Source organism: Poecilia reticulata, chromosome 19 (assembly GCF_904066995.2).
Source record: "Poecilia reticulata chromosome 19, P_reticulata-male-v2, whole genome shotgun sequence".
In the NCBI taxonomy this organism is placed as follows: Eukaryota; Metazoa; Chordata; class Actinopteri; order Cyprinodontiformes; family Poeciliidae; genus Poecilia; species Poecilia reticulata.
In genome coordinates this window covers 13,136,594-13,162,381 of record NC_088848.1, presented here as the reverse complement: position 1 = coordinate 13,162,381, position 25,788 = coordinate 13,136,594, and the positions used below count along the sequence as shown (strand labels likewise).

Genomic DNA, 25,788 nt, shown 5'->3' with positions numbered 1-25,788 from the left:
GCCTGTTGTCTGCATCCCTGCTGACTTTGCAGTTGAGACTAGCATGTTTACTTTTGAGCTTAAATTCTTGTAAAAGCCCAAGGATTTTTGATGGGCTGCTGCAGAAAGAAAATAATTATACCAAGAAGGCTGAAAAGGAGAGAGTGTGGTTAATTGTGCAAATGTTTTTGCTTCTATGCATTTGCGAAACAAACAAACAAAAAAAGGACAACATTCTTGCTGCACTAGATGAGAAGTTCCGGGGAGGAATTCTAGCCACTTTTAATTTTCCAGATTTTTTTATTTTTATTTTTTTTCCCCTTTAGAACTATAGAAAGACCACAATGCGTGATGACTAAAGGGAAGCTTTGGAGGCTTCAGAGTGAGTGAGAGCCACAGAAAAACCACATTTCCTACTTCTGCCCATCTGTGCAGAGTAGAGTTTTCCTACTAGCAGCTCTTCCCTCCCCATCTTATGCTGAGATCTGTGACGCTAACATCACATTACACTTCACTCCCATTGCCATTTTCACTTCCCCCAAAATTAGGAGAATGGAAAAGGGAGCATTAGTCTGATCCATTATTAAAGTGAACCTTTTTGACATAAGAGTTGCTTATGCAAGAAAAGTACTTTCCTCCGGAACAATCTTACAGCTGTATGTCTTCTGGGGATATTTCACCGTCAGCTTGAACAGAGAAATTTTTGCCCAGTTGACACATTTTGGTCTCATCTGCTTGGAACATTTCGTTCCACATGATTGTCGGCTTTTAGGTTTACATTGCCAGAATGGAAAGAAGTTATATTTACCTAACTTATGTTATCCTTACTTAAATAATGCGTGATTTAGATTTAAATAATAATAGTTGTAAGAAGAACTTTAAATCTGAAACATAAAGAATTGCTGAAAAGGCCTTAGTTTCGTTTTGCCAATGTTTAAATTTTAAAAAATTATTCTTGGATTGATATGAACGAGAATAAACTTGTTGCAAATGCATTTTAAAAATCAAATATATTTGCTTAGCCACAATAAAAATAAAAAAGAGAGAGAGAGAGTTACTCACGTTATACATGACAGATTTAGTTACTTATAAAGTTGGTGACTTGTTGCATCTCTTTTCTGAGTGTTGATTTGTTGCTATAACCTCTGTGTAAACAGACATTTGGATTCTCTGTCAGTCTGTCTTTGTTTATTAGGGGGTCAGGAGTCACATCGGCCTCTCATCTGGTCGGAAACATGATGCTGTCAAGTTTAATTTCCCATCCGGCAGCCCCTGATTTCATCATCCAAACCACTACCAGAAATGGCACACACAGAGTCTGGCTCACAGCTCCACATCGTATGTTTGGATGTTCAGGTCTCGAGCCTCAGGCAAAACAAGCGTTTCACTGCTTATGGCTTCTCGAGTGAACGCCGGCGAGTTCAAAACCGGATGAAAGCTCAGGCTTTAGAAAAGCCGAACGCTTTGTGTTGAGTCACAGCCCAACATGGACAGTCAGAGTTTTGTGAATGCCAAGACTAAATCTGTCCTGAAAGGTGAAGACGAGAGATTGAAACCCGTTTTTTTCAAACAAACACATATGCTGCCTTACAAATTAAATTGCACTTTTGCCTCTTGTAACGTTGCAACTCCAAAGCAGAAACTAAAACTGGAACTTCATATTACATTCTTTTATGAATAATTTTCTTCTCCTTAAATTCCGTATTTTTAACTGCATGAATATTCCCTGATGTGTCAACAGATTATATTTCACGTGATCTGTGCGTCTTTGCAGCTCCTTCAGAGTTGGCGTGCATCCGTTTGCTGTTTCTCTGATTAATCTTCTCATAACATGGCCTGTTAGGTTTGGAGACGTGGATTTTATTAAAAATCCTCAGAACAAAGGAAGCAGAGAAAAGATTCATCCCACACTTCTGACATTTTCATTCAACAAAAAGCAAAAACAAATCAGTCCCACTTTTTTTTATTCATATGTCAGCCTAGATAGCATAAGGCTCCACCCAAGCTATACTATAGTCAAAACTCTTGAGTGATGACAAAAAGTATTTCCTTTTGGTTGTTGAATTGTTAACAGACCCATCCAGTGGGGGCTCTTACTCCTCCAAAAGTGTTGATCATGTGCTAAATATCAGACAAAGTTGGTCTCTTGTCTTACTGCTGCTACATGATGAACAGTGGCAGCAATCAGCCTTGGTGGACAGGTCCATTTTGTCCAATTAAGCAGAATATCGCCTGGCTTAGCTTACGCTGAGCTTCATGTCTGCCTCAGGTATAAAGTTGTGAAATGTGCACCTCGTGGATCGAATGATGGTGTCAACTCCTCTGTTAATCCTCTGAGGAGCTCAGAGGGGCAGGTTTAAATCTCTCGATCTTTGTTAGACTCTGGGAGAATATCCCAAATCTGTCCTGCCTCGAACCTTTTTAAATAGATCAGCACTCCGAGGGCAAGCAACACTCCGGTGTTGTAGTCTCTGCTTCTTCCTTACCAGAATGAGCTTTTTTTTTTTTTTTTTTGGCGGTTTGTGCCTGTGTTTCGCAGTCCCTTTGTGCACCTTCGTCATTAATAATTTCAGGCCTCCTTTATTCCCCAATGTTCGCCTGTCAGTGACTTTAAAGGTTTTTGCCTAATAAGTCTCATTTCACTTCATTAACTCCTGGCTTGGGGGTCTATTCAGGCTTAGATGATATATTACAGCACACACACAAGTGAGGATGTGTATGCAGGAGTATGCACGTCCATATTTTCCCCTGTTTGCACCCACACATGATCTTTCCTGAGCAGCCTGGGGTGCACTGCTGCACCCGGGTTGTATCAGCGCACTGAGACTGAGAATGCGTTGTAATGCTGGTGTAATTAATACTGTTACTAAGTATTTTCAGGCACAGTTTGGAATGTTATATTTTGCTTCTTAAAACATCTTTCCCATTGCTCTTGCTGCAGTAAAACAAAGCTTCAAGATTAGCTCTGAAATATTTGTCCTATTTTGTTTCAGATCGCCGTCATTGTGATGATGCAGTTTATAAGAATGCTGCATTAAAAAAAAAAAAAAAGCTCAACACCCCATAGCAAGGTACCACTTTGTAATTTGTTCTTTAGCACTAAATGTTACTGTTTGGCTTTTGTCATCCTTTTCGACTACGTTTTTTTTTTTCCCTCGGGATGTTGTTCATTCCAGTAATCTTTAATCACTAAACCAGATGTCCATTAAACCTGCTTGTTTTTGTTAATAAGTGTAGCAAGGGAAATGAAGCTGTGGCTTGTTTTTCCTTAGAGAGGGAGAGAAGCTGAGTTTGACTTTACGTGGGTTAACTCCTCCATTTTGTTGTTTCTAAGGGAGGTATCGAAGAACAGACGGGATCGAGTCTGCTCTGGACACGTTCCTCATTTAATCCAGAAAGCTTCACGGGAGCCAAAATGGCATGACTCATTAATTGACTTAATGACCACCCACCTGCGTACGTGCGTGCATGTGCGCGCGTGTGTGTGTGTGCGTTCATTCACGTCGGGCTCATTTTAAATCCAAACAATAACCATTAACTGAAATGGCAGTCACTTAAGTGAAACGGTGACATACTTTACCACATTTTGACGGAACAATATATGTCGCTATATCATGGAACCAGTTGCACTCAAAGAATCAGCATAAACACGTCCTGCAAATCGCGTCTGAACCGAACACAACAACAAAGCTGTTCAAAAGGATTTACAGCGAAGTTAATGATGCCGATTCCTCGGCCTGTAGACTGAGGAATATTTTGCTTAAAAGTAACGGCAACCAATCAAGACCAGAACATTTCCATACAAGGTGTGTTATGTTATGTTTAAGGCTAAAAAAGAAACCTTGCTGAAACTCATTTGCTGAAACTTGATAAAGGACTTTAGGGCAGTAGACAAGCTGAAGTTTTGAACCGATTCTAATTCCTGGTGTTGTGTCAGTATGGACTGGACATTCGGACCAATAGGAATAATGACACTATTGAAGGTCTTTGTCAAACTTAGAACAGTGGTCTTCAGAAACACAATCCAATAACAGAGTCCGTATGGGTCATTTTAAAATTAATACTGGCATCTTATGTTAAAATAATAATGGCACTTGACTGAATGCCAAAATGAGTGGTATTTTAATGCAGGTTGATTAAAAAAGACAAAAACAGACAGAAAAGAAAACAGAATCACAGACAAAATTTATTGGTTTCTGATTGGCGTGACTGAACTGATAAAGGTTCACTAAGCCTGACTGCAAACCTGGTAGCTTCACAGAATACATTTCCATGGTAACTTATGTGTTACCTCTTGTGAAAAAGAATCGAGACTTAATTAAGCTAGGATATCCAGAAAATCCCGGCTTACTCAACTATCCAGGTTTTGTGAAAGAGCCCTTAGTAGTTTTGATTAACCGATCCTGGATTTTATTTCCTGAAAGAGACTCAACAACAAGATTCTTTAGATGATCCTAACTCATTCAGTGAACTATTGAACATGAAACTGTCATCAGGCAGCTTTAAAGGGTTGAAAGGGAACATAATCTGAAACTTGGTCCATACCAAGAGTGGGCCCATTCCTTATACCTTGTAAATGTCAATAAACCCCAAAGCTTGTTTCAGCTGAAACATTTGTGCAAATAAAAACCTATCAAATAACTGATCAAACAGGGAGACAGCCACAAAGACATTTTTTTACAAGGCAGTCTGCTGTTTTAAATTTTTCAGTCCAATGTAGCAGAAACCACTTTAAAGCAAAGCAATAAAAATCTTTTGTCCAATTTGAAATGTTATAATTCTATTAAGTTCGCACATGGAGATTAGAAAAGGAAACTTTTCCTTTTTACGAGCCTCTAAAATTTGCCTGTAAAAGCTGTTTTCCTTTATCACATTTTCTGCTTGTAAATTAACTCTGCTAACTTACACTTTGTTTGCTAATATGAGCAAATGGCTTTAGCGTTGTGCTGCATGCAGCTTTACGGCGATTTGTAAATATTAAAGTGCTCTTTTATGGGCTGAGTGGGTTCAGATGTGCCAAAAGCTCCCTGAATGGGCTTTTCAGCAGCCTCTCTCTCCTCTCTTCCTCAGCTACTTTGAAGATCAGAGTGTAGAGTCTTACTCTGTTATTAGTACATCTAAAAACAGTTTCCGACCTTCTTGGTGCGTGTGCGTGGGTGCGTTTGTGTGTGTGTGAGTCTATAAAATTTGGTGTTTGTGCGTGAAAATTGGTGCCATCGCTTCCTAGAAATGAAATGAGTCTTACAAGGAGAGGAGAGCGCCGTTGCTTTCTCATCTTTCTTATCCTTCAGTGTTGTCGAGAAGATATTTTTGGGGGGTTTTTGGAACACAAAGAAACACATCTATGGTTGGTAAAGGACAGCTGAAAGTGGTTTGGCTAAGTATTGCCTGTGTAGATGGTAGAATGCCTGTAGCTTTCATAACGAATGGCTTCAAACGCTTGTGACGGCAGACATCCGTCCAAAATCGAAAGTGCGTCTTCAGAGAAGACTGGATCTGGTCCTGGGTGAGATTAATAACCACGTTTATGAGCAGAAACTGAAAAGCAAAACCAAAGAATGTCGTCTCGGCTTTCTGCTTTTCACATTTGCATACGGCCAGTAAGTTTTGGGGTGAAAACCTCAAACACCCTTCATTTGAGACTTCACAAAGGACTTGAGAAAGATTTCTGAGAATATCTGAAGGGTCACCTGTGTTCTTGGAGTCATGTTGGTCATTTATAAAACAAGTGGAAATACAAAAACACATTACATAAAGGGCCTTGTAAAAAAAATTAATAAAAAAAAGGAAACCCCTTGAAATCTTTCACAGTTTATATTGCCACATCTAACTTCAGAGGGCTTTATGGGGATTTTATGATTTCAGACCCACATAAATTAGCACTTAATAGGGAAGTTGAATGAACCTAATGGAGTTCTCAACATTCTTTAAAAATAATCTGGAAAGTGTGGGGTTTGTATTCCTACCCACTAGGTCAGTACTTTGTAGGACCTTTTGCAAGTCATTCAGATATGTCTTTATATATTTGAACAATTGTTGACTTTTTTTGTGTGTGTGTGCTAATTTTCAATTCTTGATCTTGATTCTCAGGTGGATTTAAGTGGATTTATGGCTCCTCCTAATCTATGGCGTGAAGCTCATACTATCTTGTTTTCACTTGTTAAGTCATTCTTTTGTAAAACATGCTGATAAAAATTCTGTTTTCATGTAACATTTTCCAAAGGCAAACTGTTTGCTGCATAAATGCAAAAAGTAAATGTGCAGGTTTGACCCACCTGTTTGACTTTGCACCCTTGTAATCCACTACCAACTGTAGCAAAAGCTTTCATACATTTTAGTCAGGCTGTGCTAATTTAACCTTTTGACTTTTCATTTGCCTTCTGTCCTGCTGCCCCCACTGAGGCTTTCTGCAATAACCTGTGGTACCCTAAGCTTCAGGCAAGCTTGACCCTTCTGTGATTTTTATTTTTTTTTTTCCTGGGTCAAGTTAGGGAGCACACATGCAACTTGAAGTTTTATGTACATCTTTGATGGTTTTTATAAATCACTGCTGTAGAAGTTGGAGCTTTTTCAAAGCTTGTAAATCAGGACACTTGGAGCTTATCTTTACAACGGCCTGTGTAGCATATGGCTGATTCTCCTAGTGGTGTTGTTTAGAGTAGCATGTTCTGTGGTTTGTCTGAAAGAACCGCATGTTATGTCTCAACAACCTTTCTGAGACCACCAGAGAGAGAGAGAGAGGGGAAGAAAATAGACTTTGTTCTCGTTCTCTTTTGAAACGAACCAGATCCGATCGCGTCTGTTTACCTTTTTGTACATGAAAAGCTAGAGCCGCCCCACATCATGCTATCATTGAAAGAAAGTGAAAATGAGACCGACTCTTATCTAAGAGCTGTAGCCGAAGCTAAATCTAACAAACAGAATAGTTGGCTCGGCTTTTGCTGTCATTTAATTTTAACTTTCAAGGGTTGTATTCTCAAATATTTGATTGTTTTAATGCCCTTGCCTTAGTATTATCTTAAGCATTATTTACAAATAGACTCAAGCAAATGTTTACTTGCATGGTTGTTCTTGGCAAACCTTAGTATTTACTGAGGGGGTATTTAAGTTTGTGAAACATTCACTTTGTGCTGTGGTGCAATTTTACAAGTAAACAGTAGTTGTTTGTTGCGTGTTAAATGTAAGAGTAAGAATATTTTTATTTTTTTTAAATCTAGGATAGCCATAATATATGTAGAGAAAATTGTAAACATAATATCCAATATGGCACAGCCTGGTATCGTTTTCTTTTTTCATTTTTCCTTTTTCTTTTATCAATGCTAAATAATGGTTTACACAACCTTCAGTTTCACAGCTTTTTCACAAAAATGCTTTTCAACCCTCGTGTAGTTGAATGTTGTCACATCTAAAACATATCAAGGACTTGTTGGAATTTTCCATTATTACTGCCATTAGCATTGTGTGAGACTTTTTGGCATTGTATGTGTCCTTTCTAAATTTTGTGATGTCACGTCTTTGCTCTCTGTGACTTTGGCTAAACAATGCAAACATGCACATGCCAGAAAATCCTATCATGGCAACAGAATTTTGCATGGATAATCAGATTCACTGTAATTAATACCTGCTGTGAGCTCAAAGACAATGAGTGCTGTAGTAAATCAGTTTTGCGCAATTATGAAACCAGATTATTGCAGCCTTTATTTGGCTCATACATTTTTATTTCAGTTGAATTGTACAATTTTGGTCTTGTTTTTTTTTTTTTTTTTACATCACAACACATCTGGCATTTTAACAGGATTGCGTAGACTTTTTAGATCCACTTTATGACACATGGAAATAAGCTGTTGCGTCGTCTTAGTATCAGTTAAGCACGAGTATATAACTATATAAAATATAAATATAAAACAACCAGAAGCTCTTTCTTAAATGTTTGTATGTTATTTTTGGAAGTAGATAGGAACCTATAACGACAAACGTGACGGCTAAAGAACAGAGCCGTCTCTCACTCATCCAACTCATTTTGTTCACATTTAACGGGGTCTTTCAGAGTGTATGGATGCTTTTAAAAGCAGAAAACAGACGGGAAGGAAGCTTCTTCGTCAAGGCAGAGGTACCTAACAGGATAGTCGCATGAATGAAATTGGAGGATAAACCCGTCACTCTACTGCCGTCATATACACAGACGTCCTTGCACAAGTAGTCCTGCTGTTAGAGCACTCAATTACCTTTAAGATTTACTCGGCTTCCCTCTTTTCGTTTATTAAAATCCCCAAATAGTTTACACTGACACATAGCCACATTCAACAACTCACGCAGACACACATGCTCACAAACAAGCTCCCAGGAGGAATTTGGTAGAAAACAAAACACCCAACAACAACACAAGCTAAGAAAGGAAGCAAGGCTGAAAGGACAGAGATTTTCTAGCAAACAGTAAAAGGGTGAGGAATGGTAAGACCGTGGAGGATGAGGACAGGCAGTGAAGATTAGGCTGGAAATAGAAAATCTTCTTCCTCCTTGGAAAGCAGTTTGACTCTCTTGAGCTGCTGCGTCAGTAGTTTGAATATTGTGGGAGTTCTAGTTGTCTACTGCAAATACCTCTCGACATCGCTGTGGCTATGTGAACTGTACTCGGTGCGCTGGATTAATAAGTTAGGATTTTAATGAATTCTCTCACATTAGTGATCCATTGTTAGGTTTATTGCTCTTTGAATTCTTTCATGTCAGCACAAAAACCTGCCTATCTCCGCGCTGCTCTTTATGTTTGTGTATAAGTGATGCATGGGACAGGATGCATTGTGAGGCCTTTGAAAGGCCCCGTGAAAGAAACCGCCAGTCTGTGCCCAGCGGATTTAGGGGAGTGAGTTTAGGGGGTCAGCACGGTCACCCTGGGGATCAATGCCTCCCATTGTCTATTCTAAGGAGATGCTCTCAGTAGGGAGTCTATAAAACCCCAGTGGCAACACTAACACCCACAATTTTGGGGCTCCCCAGTAGGTGGGGGAGAGAAACAGCTGGGGGTACTCCTATGGTCAGTCAGTTTGCGAGGTTCATCGTTGGTTTTGTTAGTTGGGTCATGGCAGGCTTTGACTGATTCATATCAGATGCATAAGATTTATATCTGTATAAGCAGGAATGAATCTTAAACAGACCAAAATGAATCACTTACAGCGCATTGTAAGAGATTATCCGTTGGTAGTTTCAGAATATAGAACCGAGCATCCACATGTATGTTTGTTTGGGGATGTATCTTCACACTGTAACCAAAGCTCACTTTGTGTGAGTGCCAGTGTTGTGCGTGTGTGACGTCGAGGAACAAGAAACAGAGGAGGTAGCATCTCATTGGGGTCTTTTGTGGAATGTGTCTGCTTTCCCCTTCTCAGATCCGTCAGATGGGCAAACATGAAATCAAAGTGGAAAACCTCCACAAAGAAGTGGAAGGAGGATGACTAGGCTCTGGATGAGGGTATAGAGAGAAAGGTGGGGGTGGGTGGTTTGCCCCTGCACCCAAGGCCCAAGAAAGCACTAGGCCCCCACAGTTGCATGAAAAGAGCTCTTATGAAGACCTGGCTGTTCCGCCTGCATTGGATTAAAACCACAAACCCCATGGCTACCAGCACATTATGTCTATGTCCTATTTTACCACTTACTCATGGAGATAAAGCAACTATCTCTCTGCATTTTTTTTTCTTTGGTAACATTCAACTTATTTTTGTTTTCTAATTCCCGGTAAGTCAATCCCACACCAATTAGGATTCTTAATTTATGAGTTTCAGTGAATACATTTTTATTTTTTCTTAACATATAGCATAACACGGCTATCGCAACATGGGGGGAAAAAACAAAGCTTCAAACACTTTTACTTATTTATTTCATAAACTACTGCAGCATTAAAACTAGGGATGCTCGTATTCAGCCGGTAATTGGATTCAGATGTTTTCATCAGCAATGACTGGTGACTGGCAGTTTGGGAACTCAAGAATCCAGTAATTTTCCTGTCGGTGAACATACTAGTATTGAGCTAATACTGTTGGCTTGCGATATTATATTTCACAAACCAACAGTTGTCTGTCAGTTTGCAGCCTGAGCAACTGTTATATTGCCTTTATGCATATGTACTAACTGCAGAGCAGAGGTCCTTTGCTTAATGTTGACGATAAGAAAACAAGACTACATGCTTTGTGCAGAACTCAACTATAATTTATCCGTCCCTAAAATCTTGGATGCATCTTCTTTAATGCATTTTGATTGGTTGGGTGAGCAGGAGGAGAGACTCATCCAGGCTGGCTTTCATGCAAGCACTGCCAACCCTGGCAGCCTGTTTGAAACTTAATATTTAAGGTATATAGTCTCTAGGAAATTCAATTTCAGACTGTTTTTCTTTTTACTAATGACAGTTGATCTAATGACAGAATAAATAGATTAAACAAAAGATGCTAAAACCAATTAAAAAAGTTAACTTTGTAGCCATTTAAAATATATATACTTGAACTCTGGGTATTGGCAAAGGCTTTTGCACTCAGTCAACACCATGATTGGTACAGGTATATAAGCCGCATAGATGCCCAGAGAATGGTGAATAGATTCACAGTAACATTTTCTGGTCATGCAACCCACTCAAAGAGTTTTTACACTACAAGAAGTCGCTTTCATCCAGCCATAATAGTCCTGTTGCAGGACTACTATTCTCTACCATTTGACGAGGTACTTTAGTTAAGCTCTGCTGTGTTTCATTCTTTTACTTACTGATTTCATTTTGTTCTCTGTATGCCTCAGAAAATACATGAGCTTTAAGCTTTAAACCAAACAGCCATGCAAATTAAAATGATTTTTTTTTAAACAAGAAATGTCAGAGTGAAAAGGATTTTTTTCTGTTTTTTGTTTCATTTGTTGTCTTCTCATTATAATACTTAAGTGGAATCTTTCCATTTCACACCACGTGTTTACTGGATTTCTTCAGCTCCGTTTGAGGTTTTAGATTACAGTAGATCTTTTCATTAACCTCTCAAGGAAAAATGATTTTGGGGCAGTCTGGTGTTGCAGCAGCCATTTGATATCATCATTAGGAAAGATCATTTGATGCGGAAAGTGTGCACACGGAAAGGGACCTTCATTTTTCATCTGGATGTGATGGTGCCCCATCCTGTTGGAACCGCGAGGCTCCACACAGCAGTTATTTTATTTCAAGATGGTTTCGAAATTCACCAACGATCGATTGAACTGTTCCCTGCTCTGATGCATGATGGCTTTAGAGAACAACATTTGCAAACCGTCGGCCCTCTGCATTAGTGATCGTTTTGCTTTCAGAGCCAAAATTTATTTTTCTTTCAACTGATGAGGCATGGGAAAATATTTCCTCATTTATCGCCACAGTAAAAAAAAAAGTACTGTAATAAGATTAAATCATACTGTAATTGTGTGAATGTAACACATCTGAAATATTTTTTTCCATCAATTTCAGAAGTCTTTTGAAGTAGTTTTGTAATCGATACTTTGTCCTCTACATTCCAATATGGCGTGATATGATTAGGAATGAAAATAATATATATAGTAAAGTAAAAAATAGTAAATAATAATCCATGAAAATTGGATGAAAACTTTAATTGTTTTCAGTTAAAACAATTAAGGTTTTAACGGAACAACTCTTGTGATTTCAAAACTCTTTCAAACCCTCATCAAACTCATACACGGAGAGCTGAATTGACTCATTCATGCATGTTTGAGGAATCCTTGAATCTCCCATGACAGTCATTCAGAGCCCCCTACCCCCCCATCTCATCCCACTCAACTCCACCAGACAAGTCCCAGTAGCAATTGCCAAACACCTGATGGAACTGCTGACTCCTGGGCTTACCATACAAACTACAACGCTTCTAAGAACGGTTGTAAACTGCATCAGTGGACGGCATGGAGAAAATCAGATGACATGCTGATCAGGGGGGCGTTGGAATAAGTAGGAGCTTCTTAAAGAGACATCGACCAATTTTAGGCATCAGATACAGCTATGATGCAAAGTCAACATTGTTTTTAAGTCGTTTGGACTACTAGGTCTGTTTGCCCACAAATTGATTTGGGCTCAGTTGACTTTAATTTATCGAACGCTATATCGATGCGCAAAAAGCTCAAACCCATACTTGTCAAGTCTCCCTTTTTGGCCGGGAAACTACCGTATCTTACCCGTTTCTCCCGTCGTGCTCCCGTATCAGTGTTTCCCGTAAATTTCCCGTATGACAATGTAGTTGAATCACCTCCACCACACTCTGATAGTAGTGTTTTCCCCACTCACCTCCCTTTTGTTAAAGCAGATTAATTTTTGTGGCAAACTGCTACAGTGGGGCCAAGACAAAAGACAAGTTCTAGTGGGTTAAAATGTATCTCATCTCACACTTATCGCTTTAGGGGAAACCATTACCTCAGGAAATGAATATATACTGACAAAATAATTGAATAGTACAGAAAAAAGCTGACCTTAAGCTTACAGAATGTTGACTGCTTTGTGCAACACATTAGTACTCAGCCTTTCAAAAGCAATTTCAATATAATCAACATGTCTGTTCTGCTAAGTGGTTGCAGGTCTGACATGCAGGGCCTGTCATTGAAAGGAGCCATGTTCTCAGTTTCTCAGCTATTATACTGTAAAATGGGCACCACCTCACTAAAAAGGCTTTTGCAGATTCTGCCCGCAGGGCATTGTTCTTCAGTCTGGTGCGCTTTATGTGAATTACAAATGTCTGGATGTCGTCCTCATTTAGCCTGCCTTTTAATAATGCACACTACGGTATGCATATATTTCGAAGATCTTCATATCACAGGACGGCTTTTGGGATACAGCATACTCTCTCTCTCTTTCTCTGCGTCTCTTTCTTTCTACATACCTCTGTTTCTATTTTTTTATTTTTTTATTTTTTTAAACCAACTTGCTGGACCGTTAATCAGTAATCCATAAAAACCTATTCTGTTTTCAGAATTAACTCTTTTTCTTTCTTTATATTTCAGAAGTAATGATGTATAGCCAATAATCGGAGTAGTTAAAATGCAGACGCCTTGTGGAGCAAGGTGTCTGCATTTGGAAAGATTGAAGCCAGATATAATTTAACAGTTGCGAATAAAAATAGAAACACATTGAGCGAGGGTGCGAGAAGAAGGAGAAGGTAATCATTAATAGATTGTGGGGGAAAGCGAAAATGATCTCCACCTGGATTTGTCCTACATTTTAACTAGAATTTTCACCAGCCTGAGTGTGTCATTATATGAGAGCGAATCTTTTAGTGTGATCTTTGTGTATATATGTGTTCAGGACAGGGGGTGGAAGTTTCAAAACGCTTTTAAGGCTTTGTAGCCTCTCGTCAGCAGAGCGGGACCTTCATCTTACCAGGGTGTCTGCTGAGGATTGAACTCACTGTCCCATAACTGATATAAAATAATCCCTCAGCCATTAATTTTTTGTCAGGGAGGAGAAGAGGGGTTCAGCTAAATATCCTTTGTTCAACACAGCCATCTGAGTTGGGTGTATGCCTGGTTGTGAGATATATCTCCCTCAGTGTTTTTAAAAAGTTAATTTCAGGAATCGAATGAGAAAAGTATGTCTGAATCTGCTAGAGAAGTCCGAAGATGATTTAATTCAATGCATACAAAAAACACACAAGTGTCCACGCTGTCATTATTTATTCAGCTAAATCAAAGCCAAAGCAAAAAAAGCACATTGTGAAAAGTCCAAACTTGCTGCTTCTAAGGAGTCAATGTGAGAAGTTGCTGCTAACTAAAGAAAGTGATTAACTTGTGTAGGAATAGGAGTTTTGGCTGTTTGGGTGCTCTGTTTGATACGTGTGTCTTTTAACGCAATCTTGGGAAGGTTACAAACCCGTAGTTGTACCGTGAGAGGTGTAATTTGCAACTGGAAAATATTCAAGTCAGTTTCCATCTCCACCAGCCAACTGACATCAAGAGCAGATCACCTCTGCAAACAGTCGAGAGCTCCAGACAAGGCATGTCAGTTCACGTGTTAAGCATTGAAGTTCATGTATGGCTTATTTGAAAGGACTTTCTAGATCCGTCACTCAAACCAGAACGTGGCGGCACAGCTCGGTTTCGTTAAGTTTCATCTGAAATAACCACGAGAACAATGTCATTATCAGACAAGAGCACAGATAAAGGGGTTTGTACAACTCTTATATTTGGCAAAAGCTAAACATAGCTCAAATGAGTCATAACAGTCAAGAAAGGTGGAAGGATTAATAGGATTAATATCTATGCTTGTGTGGCTGCTACAGATTTGGTGAGATGTCCAAAGCTTGGCCTTTCTTGCATCGACCTGTTTGACCTCATTGGTGGTCTTCATGTTGTTTGTTCACTGATTTTTCCTCTAGCAAACCCTTGAGCTTCATGTAGACTGAGATTAATTCACACACCAGGTGGACCCTGTTTACTAATTGACTTCTCAAGTTATTTGCTGGAACCGAATAATAATTAGGCGTATCAGAGGGACTGTATAATAAGGATTAAAAAAATAGAAATGTGTTCAATAAATTAGACACACGATATAACTGAGCACCTATTCAAGGAGTGTCTACACCACCTTGCCCCCAACGTGACTGCAGGCATGTTTCCTCGCGTGCACCTCATTAGGTCACCAGCATGAGCTCACCTCTGTTCACTCTACCCTCGCAATCAGACCCTGCTGCTTACTTAAGGTGTGCATGTGTGCCTCGACGTGCATATACCAAAACATTTGTACAGTACGTGTGCCAATTACTGTCTCACTTGAGACTGATTGCCTGTTTATCCTGAAGCAGAGAGAAAGAAAAGGATCCGACTGCCGTCACGAGTTAAAAAATAAAAATACGCTGCCTGTGTTTTTGTGCGAGCGTGTGCGTGGCAGTGCGCGTGCATGTGTTTATCTTGTGATGTCAGCGCAGTCTCGGGACAGACTGATTAATGTTTGAATATTTTCCATCTATTTCGGCTGGAGATTTTTCACTGTGAAGATACACACACACATAAAAAGAGCAAAAAATATGAAAACAAGAGGGAGTGGTGAGGACGAGGAATGTCACAAAATGTGTTAAAGCTAATAACTTAAGGATGACTAGCAAAAAAAAAAAAATTGTAGGGGGAATTTAGCAGATTCATCAGCAGCCAGTATCTTGCATTCAGTAAATTGGTAAGCATTTGAAAGAGTACGCCTTCAGGGAACAAAACAAAATCTCAAAGGTTTTTATAGTGGTACCTGTGAACTCTACCCCATAGTCTACCTTTTTGTTAAATCAGATCATATAATATTTCCTCTATAAAACTACCTTGCAATTTTATAGGGCTGTAGGTTTAGACCTCTCATTATAGACGGTGGTACTTTTTACATTACGCCTATTATGCATTCTAACTTTTAAGTAAGAATTACCTCTGTATTACCCTGTAATACATCATCACACAGTAACATTATCCTGTAATGCTGCACTTTAAGTTCAGTTCATTTACTAAATTTGTTCTTTTGGGCAAAGAAAAGGCGTTTGTTGAGGCATGAAAAGTCATAAAGTCGATCCGAGTTTAAATGGGAAAACTGTCTGCGACTGGAAGGATATTCCAAACTTCTGTAAGCACAGAGTGCAATTTTGTATACAAATTTAATCAAAGCATTTGCTCTTCGCTTGTTGTTCCAGACCTTATCCAGAAATCAGACTTTGAACTTTAAATTGTGAAGCTTGAAAAGCCCTTCTCTAGAGTGTCGCTGACGGCCGGTCTGTCTTGAGCAGATGGTCTTATTACAAGCTGGTGTGGTGCTGATATTGCTGCACACTCCGTCTGAATTATGTGGTAAAGGAAAGTCTGCATTCAAAGGATTCCCCAGCAATTATTGTTAAACTCCGCAAGCTTTCCTTAATGCTTTCCTCCGTAAAACTTTCCAAACGTGTTATCTCATTTACAGTGCAATTACACCCCTCCCATATTCTTTTCTCCTGTTCTCTCCTCCTCCTCAATGCCTGTCTTTACTCCCCTCTGCTCTGAGATTCACTCTCAGCTGTAGTCGACGAAAGGTTCTTTACCAAGATTATTGAAAAGTCTTAGGATTCTCAGCAGTCAAGGAGCTGAGACAATCATGTTAAAGGTCTCGTTATAGCTCCACGGGGGGGAAGGGGCAGGAGGGGATGAACAGGGGCTAGACTTTCTTCTTTCTTTCTTTTTTTTTCTCAGTAAAACTCATCATCATGATTAAGTGAACATGCTGTCAAGGTGGCAGAGAGGGTGGGATGAAGCAGTGGTGAAAATGACGGCGTAGGGAAGGAGACATTTGTTCTGCGATTAGGCAGGAAGTAGCTCTCTACTCCTCCAGTGCAGTCTGGAGTTAATTAGCAGAGCTATTATCCAGCCTCATTCATCCATACAGATGAGCAGACAGCCGCTCTAATCTAACCACACTCTGACGTAGTCTGGGGATCTAATATATCAGATTAGTCGGGTAGCGCTGCAAAATAAATCTACACCCACTCTGCATCATACAAGTGTATCACAGATTAGAGATTAGAAAGAATAGTGCCAGAGTGATGTTCTGTTGACTGAGCTTCAATTCTTGTCATTTGATCTTTTTTTTTGTGTGTGTGTTTTTTTTTTTTAAATACACGAGTATAAAGTGGAGTAGACTTTAAAAAAACGTCATTGTTAAAGAAGATCTTTCTTTATTTTCGTCTTTCACTCAGATGCTGTTTAAGTAACTGGCCTGATTGTGTCTCTTTGGACTCAAGACATCAGCCACGACAAATCTCCAGGAAGCACGAGGAGAAGAGGGGAAGAATTCGGCTTAGCCGAGAGAGACTGCATAGATATTGAGGCCCCTTCAAACCCCCACCGCCGTGCCCCCGCCCCCACTCTTTCCTGTCTCCGTTTGTCTCTCTTGAGGTAACTTTTCATTCTGTGCCATGGAAGATTTACTGTAATCTGGCAGATCAAAGGCGGGCATTGCAATCCTATTCCCTTAATCCAGTTTGATGGTGACTTCTGCATTTGTAATAACACTTACAAAAAGAGAGATCGCTTTTAGATTCAATCTTCTTTAAAATTCCTCCGTTGTCAGAGCAATAATCATATTTATGTAGCTATTTTCGGGCAGAATTACATTTTAAATTAATCGCAAACTCAGCAATTCACACAGCATGGGCAGTAATACTGTTATCTGCTCTTTAGCATTTGTATGTAATTTAAAAGTGATCTATATTTCTTTCATCACATTTTTTACCATTATTATTAATATTTTATGTAATCAGTAAAAGAATTTGTTATATCTTAGCATCAAAACCATCTCATCATTATTTCATTTAAACCAGACATCTAACACAACACCCATTGATCCATCAAAGTTCTTTTAAAGACTTTAATCATGTCCCTTTTACAACCAACAGTGCCACAGCATATGAAGAGGTAACCTTGTTTGATTTATCTAATGATTAGCAGCAAGCTCGCTTCAAAAGTTTTCTAATTCCTCTCTGAGTTCTTACTGCTCTGCTGAAATCTCTTTAAAGGGGAGATGGCAAAAATAATCCAGAAGCAGTCACTGTATCAATCAATCACTGTATCAATCATTTGCTTGAAAAGTTTCAGTGCAGTGTGAAACTTTATGTAAGTTATACAATATGTTATCTTTCTTCCATGTTTTTATGAGTTGGTTACATCTTAAGGGATTAAATCAGCTATATTTTTAGACTACATGTCTAACATGTTGCAATATGAATGGTGATGGACCACCATCATAACAGACAATCAAGTATCAGGGTCAGATGAGTACCAGTCATAAAGGCTAGATTAATTAGGGAGTCTTCTGTAGGTGTGCGCTACTGCACAGGAAAGGTGGCTGAAGAGAGGAATATGACACAAAAATGCTTCTTTGATATTTCTAACCTCTAAAACTCACACACAATTGTGTGTGAATCATTTAACGTGTAACTTATGATAGTATTACTGATTCCCTTTACACACCGTAAGAGAATGCAGTTGTTTCTCTACTTTCATTATTTTCAACTTGGTTCTTAAAAAGCAAAGAAAAAAAAAGAATAAATCCAGTATTTTGTGCGTTTAACTTTCATGTTTTAACAGAAAAATTAAACATTTTTAACTGTCATATTTTAGTCCTTCTTGATTTTCTGACTTAATCTTCTTCTTACATTTGTCTTTCAGCCTAGTTTTCTACCTCCAGCCTACCCAGGCTGTAGTTCTCACTGTGTTTTTGACTAATAAAAAAAAGTCACCTTTAATATTTTACCTGCCGTCTGCTTCTAGACGCTCAATGCAGTTTCTCAGTCAGTTTGTTTACTGCTGTAATTCATTATTTTACAAGGTTATTGCTTTACTATGTCTATGTCAGGAGAAAAAATGTCATATGAAAAGAAAAAAAAACACTTGCATAGGCACACAAATAATCTCCTTTGCCCTATCAGGTGGGGGAAAAAATCCTATACAAAGACGCTTCACTTTACTTACCAAAATCTCAGAATGATTTTCTGCTGTTTTCTTTTTTTTTAATTATTAGTATCTGTTCTTTAATCAGTAAATGTATGCTGCTGGTTTTACACAGCAATATTCTCAGATTGATAAACCTGTGGAGTTGATAGCCCCTAGTGGTGGATTTCATAACTTCACGTTTCATTTTGGCCCTTCAGTTTCTTTTCTTTAAACATGACAGCATCTTCTCATGTTTCTCAAATAATATGAATCATCAATAAAAGAAAAGTATGAAACGAGTGTAGCATTTGCTTGTTAAATTACACCTTGTGAAGTAGTGGTATAAGTTATATTTTAAGATTTTTTTTATAGGATCCTTTAAGGTCACATGTAAATCACATTCCTTTACCCATGAACTTTTCAATTTTTTAAATTTAAAATTCTGGTTTAGCCTTGATCATTTCAGTTTGTGGAGCATTTCACCCTCAATTTATTTTTATTTAATTTGTTTTGTTTTGTGAGGCTAAGCTCTCTGTAAGTACACATTTGATGAGGCATTAGTGGGTGCAGGCACTTATTAGAATGAGAAGATGGCTAGACAGATGCTTGACATTTTGATAGGACGGATGGGCGTGGGGGGAGATCATTATTGGTCATGTTTTTGTAAAATTAGGGCGTGCTCGTGTGTGTATGGGCGGATACACAGACGTGCGCATGTGTGTGGGTGGATGGGTGCAAGTGCGTGTCTACGGCTTGCAGAGGTCCTGTCAAGGAACAGAAATGATTAATGTGCCTCTGCCACATGAATGAGCCGCAAACTAAACCCAGCAGCCTTAACTGGAGCGTAGAATACCTCACCTCTGCCTCGTTCTTTCCTCCTCATCCTCTTTTCCTCGTCCCTCCTCCCTTCCATTTGCTTGTTTTCACACCTGCTTGCAGCTCTCAAAGTCGGCGCAATGTTTTCTTTTTCTACAAGTCGCGCATCTGCGCCGTGCTAAAGCTGGGCGGCACCACGGAGAATCAGCCGGCAATGGGAGCGGAAAAATGGGGGGCTTGGAAGTGCAACAGAGCAAAGTCCTCAAATGTTTGTTTGGCTTGACAAATGAAGACGTGAACGAATCAATGATTGATGATCTCCGGTATTCACTAAACCTTCCATTGCAATGTGAGGACTGCACATTCTGGATAGAGCTTGAAAGGGAGCTTCTGCTCACCACCAAAAGTTGAGTTTGGTGTCCATTTTGATGGGTCTACGTATCTGTAATGAAAAAATAACGGTGTCATTCTCCTTCCAGAATGACAGAGCAAGTTGAGGAAAAAACAAGCCCTGTGTAAGATACAACCTGCTATCTAAAGGCAATTTATGCCCTAAGACACATTCTGGGTTAACAAAGTGAAACTCGTCACCATGACTTCACAAGTGTCCTGCCTGTTGTGTTCCTTTGTCCTCATGATGATTCAGAGGTACAGACATGCTAGTAAGGTGGCTAAAATGTTAATCCTGATTGTTCCATGAATTTTTTTCTTTAAAGATTTTGGTCAGAACATGCACAATGCACATTGTTAATCTCTACAAATTAGGTGCTTGTAAGCAGTAGTAAATCATGCACTGGAGGGTGAGAACAGACTCATGAAAACTTTGACAAAAAGTTAACATAAGACAATGAATTCACTAAAGAAAGCTTAGCAACTGTACATATTTAGTTTTTTTTTTGTAAATTCAAAAGTGTCAGCTTTTAAATGCAAGCAGGTCTCTTATTTCTGCTTGTTTACAGTCTGCAGGCCTATGAGTCCATATTTGCCCCTAGTTCTCCACAGCTGCATGTGTCCTTCCCTCAGTTCAGTGTTGAGCCTCTGCTTTGTGAGCAGAGCTGATAGGAAGCTCTGAATGTGAAGGATTCAAGTTCTTTGTAATCAAACAGATTCTCCATCTTTCAAATCCACTTTTAAAGTTTTTTTCTTCTCAATCTGTTGTTATGTGTCTGTTGTGTCATCACCACATGCAAACGGTACAAACAAGGGCAAATAAAAGTGAAGCGAATCTGACTCTCGTCTGTTTTGATTTGTAAGTTTTAGAAATAAAGACAATTGACATAAAGTTACCTCATACCACAGTACATAATGTGAGAGAAATTTCACACGTTACTTGATCTTGCCCAAAAATCACAAAATATACCAGGTTTCAATGACCATCACCACTTGTTTTTGCACACATTTGTACAAAATGAGCTCAAGGTTTGAAGCTCTGCAGGCACTCTGTACTGTATATGTCATTCCAATCCTCTGATGAAGTGAGATTTATTTGAAGGAGGTCATCTCATTTAGTCTCTTGTTATCCGTTTCCGCCGCCAACACATACAAGATAAATTCCTTCTCGTGATTCTCAGGCATTGGGAATGTTTTCAACCCAAATCCTTGAGAGGAGAAAAAAAAACATTAGGTAGAACAGCCAGGAGCATTTGAGGTAATGCGTTGCATTAAGTCAGGAGAGCAGATGTGATTTTAATTTGGAGATACAAGCTATTCCTGAGTGGTGAACATACCCAGCTTTTATCTCCGTTACAGTTTGCTCGGCATTGATAACAGCCTCTCATTACCAAGCTGCACCCCTTCAGAGATGTGGGCTCAGTAACTAGGACTAGTCATCACATAACACGTCAAAGAAGTCGGTGAGGAGATGAGTATTTCTACATTAAATTACCCATAGCATTCAATCAACCCTCCAAATCATTGAATTCATGTGTTTTAACTACTTCCACACTGGCAGGTGCATAAACTCCATGCCATACATACCTGCTTACGCAAACATTTTTGAAAGCATTAGTCACTCTCAGATGCTCAATTATGACCTTATGTTTCCATGATAGGTTGACAACTATGAAAAGCGTCCAGTTCCATTGCAGTGTTATTATGGCAAGGTGGAGGTGATTGGGAACAACATTAATGCAAGTGATGTGTCATGTAAAACCTCAGTGTCCAAATGTTGCCAACTTCTTGTAGCGTCAATAGCTACGGAACTCCAAACTTTGCTTAGCTTTCTGATTAGCTCAAGAACGGTGCACAGAGAGCTTCAAAGACTAGAGTTACATGGCTTAGCACCTAGTTCCAAGTGCAAGGCAAAGCATGAGATGCGGAAAAGGCATATGCATATCAATATACAGGACAATGGGTCCAGAGCAGTGGCGACATGGTCTCTGGGATTGGCGGGTGCCAGGAGAAAATCCTTTCTCCCAATTTTGTTGGAACAGTTTAGGGATGGCCTCTTCTTGCTCCAACATGTCTGTGCACCGGTGAGCAAAGAAAAGTCCATAAAGACCTGACTGAGAGGGTCTTTAGTGAAAGAACTTGAAAGGCCTTCACTGAGTCCCTACTTGAACCTGATTTAAAAAATCCTTTGGACTGAATTAGAGTGGAGACTGTGAACCAAGCTGTTTATTTCAACTTTAGTGTCCAACTTCATAAATGCGCTTCTGGAAGAATGGTTAACGATTTCCCCTGAAATGCTTCCAAACCTTGTGGAAGGCCTTCCAGGAGGAGCTAAAGCTGTCGTTGCTAAAAGGATGGTTCAGCATCATATTAAGCCTTGTGGATTTAGAATGGGATGTCACTCAAATTGACTTGTGTGAAGGGAGGTGAGCAAATAATGTTCTGACAATATATAAATCTGCTTTGTTGCAAGAAGATCATTTTACCTGGAGACGAGCTCAGGGACAGACGTGTAGAGACCGCTGAAAAATGCATATTAGCTAGTGCTGCCATCATAATGTTCTCTCATTCACAATCTCATTTTATTGATATGCAAATGACTACGTAGTTGATAGTCATTTATGTAGTTGTTTTGCATTAATATCAGTGTCGTTCAATGTTTCATAAATAAACACCAGGCAAACCAGAAGAGATATTTAAGCTGTTGCTAGTTAGATTGATGATGCTAGATTTAGTATAGAGTTACATTTTCAGACAGATAGACACAGACCGCTTATTCTGCAATGATAGATGCACTGATCAATGGCACAAGATGCTAAAGACAACCCAGTCATAATTTTCCTTTACTTTGAAGTTTTAGCAAAGCCCTGTTTCACATGGACTGCTTTTTCACACATATAGTTTTCACATCGACTCCGCTTTTCATAAAAGTAATTCATGACCAGGCAGGACAGGAGGGTTAGAGAAGTGTTTGTATTCTTCATCCTATGTCCTATCTGTCAGTTTTTGATGAATTACATCTTCCTAAAAGTGGTATCGGAAGATTACAGTAGGTGAGTGGAGCATCAAACAGACACCACATTTTGCAACTCTCCTGTTTAGCAGCTTCTACTACAAAAAATGCAAAAATATATATTTTATTGGACAAAAAGGTACCCAGTCCAGAGCAGCTGTGAGTCTAGTTCAGCCAACGTCTTCTCTCAGACAGACATCGCCCTTCCACTTATCCCCGCCATCTGCAATAATCTATTCGCTGTAACCCAAGAACTCAGTTATAGAAATGGACACACAGCCAATTCCCAACTAGTCACATCATCTGTTCCTCCTCTGCTGGCAAAAACCTCCACCTGCCTGGTAGTTAACACATATCACCCAAGCCAAATGCCATAATGGCACTTACAGTCGGCTGTTTCCAGCATTTGACTGAGGACTTGAACCCTCAATGGTTATGGCCACCTGTTGTTAAACCCATTGGATTGGCCTGGCTGGTGACACACGCACACACACACACACACACACCCGCCTACACGCGCACACACGCACCCCCACACACAAACATGACATATCATGCAGATAAAAGGTGCTCAGACACAAGTGAAGGCACAGCACAGGAGAAGGTGCTGCCTTAGAGAACTGCGTGAACACACAGACTTCCTGTTTATTGCATGCTCCCATGCTTATAAGATTAAGAGTTATCCATTGATACATGTAAACCCTTTGAAAGTGCCATAGTGATTGGCTATATCAAGAACACTATCTTTTGGCAGCAGTGATCAGTCTGGAAATGTGACCCCGATGGATTAGTGTTTATGCGATGCACCTATCCAACTTGCAATCTACTTTGGCCCGAGCAGAAGACATACTCGGGCATGAACACCAGAAACTCGTAAACATTCCTGCATGAACAAACTAATGCACTATATCCTCATCTGTGCAAATGCATGAGCTCAGCTTGGTTTTTCTCAGAAATGTGCACAGATCCATGGGTGTGCACATAATACACTGATACATTTATAAGTAACTGGAGAAAACGAGAGCCGTGTCCTCCCTATTCCAGAAAGGGGTTCTTGTTTTTCTGACAGGCCTCCCATACCACCGGCAAGCTGTCCCACTGAGATAAGCCGGCTGGCATTTTCATCATTCCGGCCATACTGATTGGAACATTATCATAAGAAAGAGGCTGAGAATCCAGGAGGCCTTCCCTCTGGACGCTGATTCATGTTCAAAGTTGGGATTAACAATCTCACCCCTCAAATCCCCTCAAACAAGACAGGGTTGAGCAGGCAAATGAAGCAAACATTCAACAGATAACAAGAAGGCTCTCATGGCTCAGCGAACGGGCGGATGGTTGAATGATGAGTAAGTAGATGGATGGATGACATGTTGGTGACAAACTTGAAGAAAACGGGAATAAACTTTAAAACATTGCTTCTGAGAGTCTTTCGTTGCTGCTGTTCAGTCACAACACTCGCACGAACTACTGTAAATGTAAACGTTGATGTGTGAAATGAAACCAAAGAGCAGTTGTCTCCAGATAAATGGGAGGTTCTTGTGATTCAGTTCATACGGTCTGTAGAAATCTGTTAGAATTGTTTTCTCAGTGGGGAAAACTCATCGGCGCTGACGTTGAACTCAAATGTTCAAAGTGAGCAAACCCTGGACCACGCAAATGTACAACTTCTGTGGATATCCTTAAACGTACCGACTTCCTAAAGTTTTTTTAAAAAGTTTAGAGAATATAAAAAGACTTGCTCAAACAGGTCTTGAATAATCTGTCCAATCAGAGATATCCCTAACGACATGCAATTAACAATGTTAATTTATGAAGTGAACGAGGGAAACAGCTTGCCATTTTACAATAATTAAAATGAGAAGAGGAATATGCAATTGACATAATGTCTAAAAAATGACTAAGATTACTTGAGTTAATTAAAAGCTGCGTAATTTGAAGGCATTTTAAGAATGGAGAGATAATCCAAAAATGTATACAATAATAAAGTATGGCTACTTATTACAGAAGACATTTGCTCATTTTTACTATTAAAGTTGCTTTATCAATGGTTCCAAAGTGATCCAAGATCATTTTGATTCAATTATTTAACATTGTTTAACACAAAGACTTTCTTATTTGCAGGACTAATTTGTGGAGGCTTTCTTCTATCTCTTCTCTTGCATTGTTTTTGTCCAACAACCTGCCTTTTATTTTGTGGCTTTAAATCACCTCGGACGATTTCAATTGTGCTTGCATATTCATCATCTGTTTTGCGTTAGCGATCCATCATACAACAAACAAGTTTGAGATTGTCAACATATGGTAATGCTCTATTTAAGCAGTTAAAAACCCATTAACCCCAAACGGTAAACAACAAACACTTGAGTTTATTGGTTTCTATTGTTTCCTCAATCAGCACGGAGTTTAAATCACATTGCTTTCTTTCTTTCCATTAGATCCAGCTGGCTCGAGTGGGAAGGGAACACTTTCCACTCGATTCAAATTATTGCTCGTTTTCAGGTGAAGCCTGTCTTTAAATGTTTGCCACCCCTTCTTTCTGTGCAATCACGTTAAGCGGCTCTAAAACCCCCTCTACATGATGTTTGCATTACAGTCGCACATTAAAAGGTATTAAGTGTGAAGGGATTAGAGTTAAGTGAGGGCTGAAGCCGTACCTGGATCACATTAGACGCGGCCAGCCTGCCAGGATAACTTGATGTGCCAAAACAGAGTCATTAAAATATTTTTGTTCAAAGAGCAGGTGCAGCATTTTTATTGTTGAAAGTGGTCTGATGAAAACAACACCAACATGTAGCACGCAGGTGGATTTTGGATCGCTTCAAACATTATCAACAAGAAAAAGGTGGCAGCAGGCAAGGGATTAAAATTAAAGCACTTAGATAAAAAATCCTTGGATAAAAGTATTCATAAGTTTCATGTTACGAGTGCATCGTACCAAAAATGTATCTAGTAGAAATTTTGTTCAGTAATGATAGCTGTTGCTGTTTTAAGTCATTTGAACAGATTAAATTAACTAATTTACCTACCACTGGCTTTAATAGTATATGATTGTCTCTGTCCTCATAATCCATATGCAGATCAATAAATTAGAATATTACTGAGAGAGAAAAAATAGATATATATTCCAGTAACAGAATATTTTGGTTCAAATATTCTGTTGCAGA

The 25,788-nt window shown here is 39.3% G+C and overlaps 1 long non-coding RNA gene across 1 annotated transcript in view; it reads left to right on the top strand.

Moving 5' to 3' along the window:
• LOC145549108 (uncharacterized) overlaps nt 1–18,160 on the top strand; it is an 88,339-nt gene extending 70,179 nt beyond the window's left edge. Inside the window, exon 3 of the long non-coding RNA XR_014085068.1 lies at nt 16,671–18,160. This is a non-coding gene — a long non-coding RNA (uncharacterized LOC145549108). The remainder of the gene's footprint in view (nt 1–16,670) is intronic.
• Nucleotides 18,161–25,788: the final 7,628 nt, after the last annotated feature.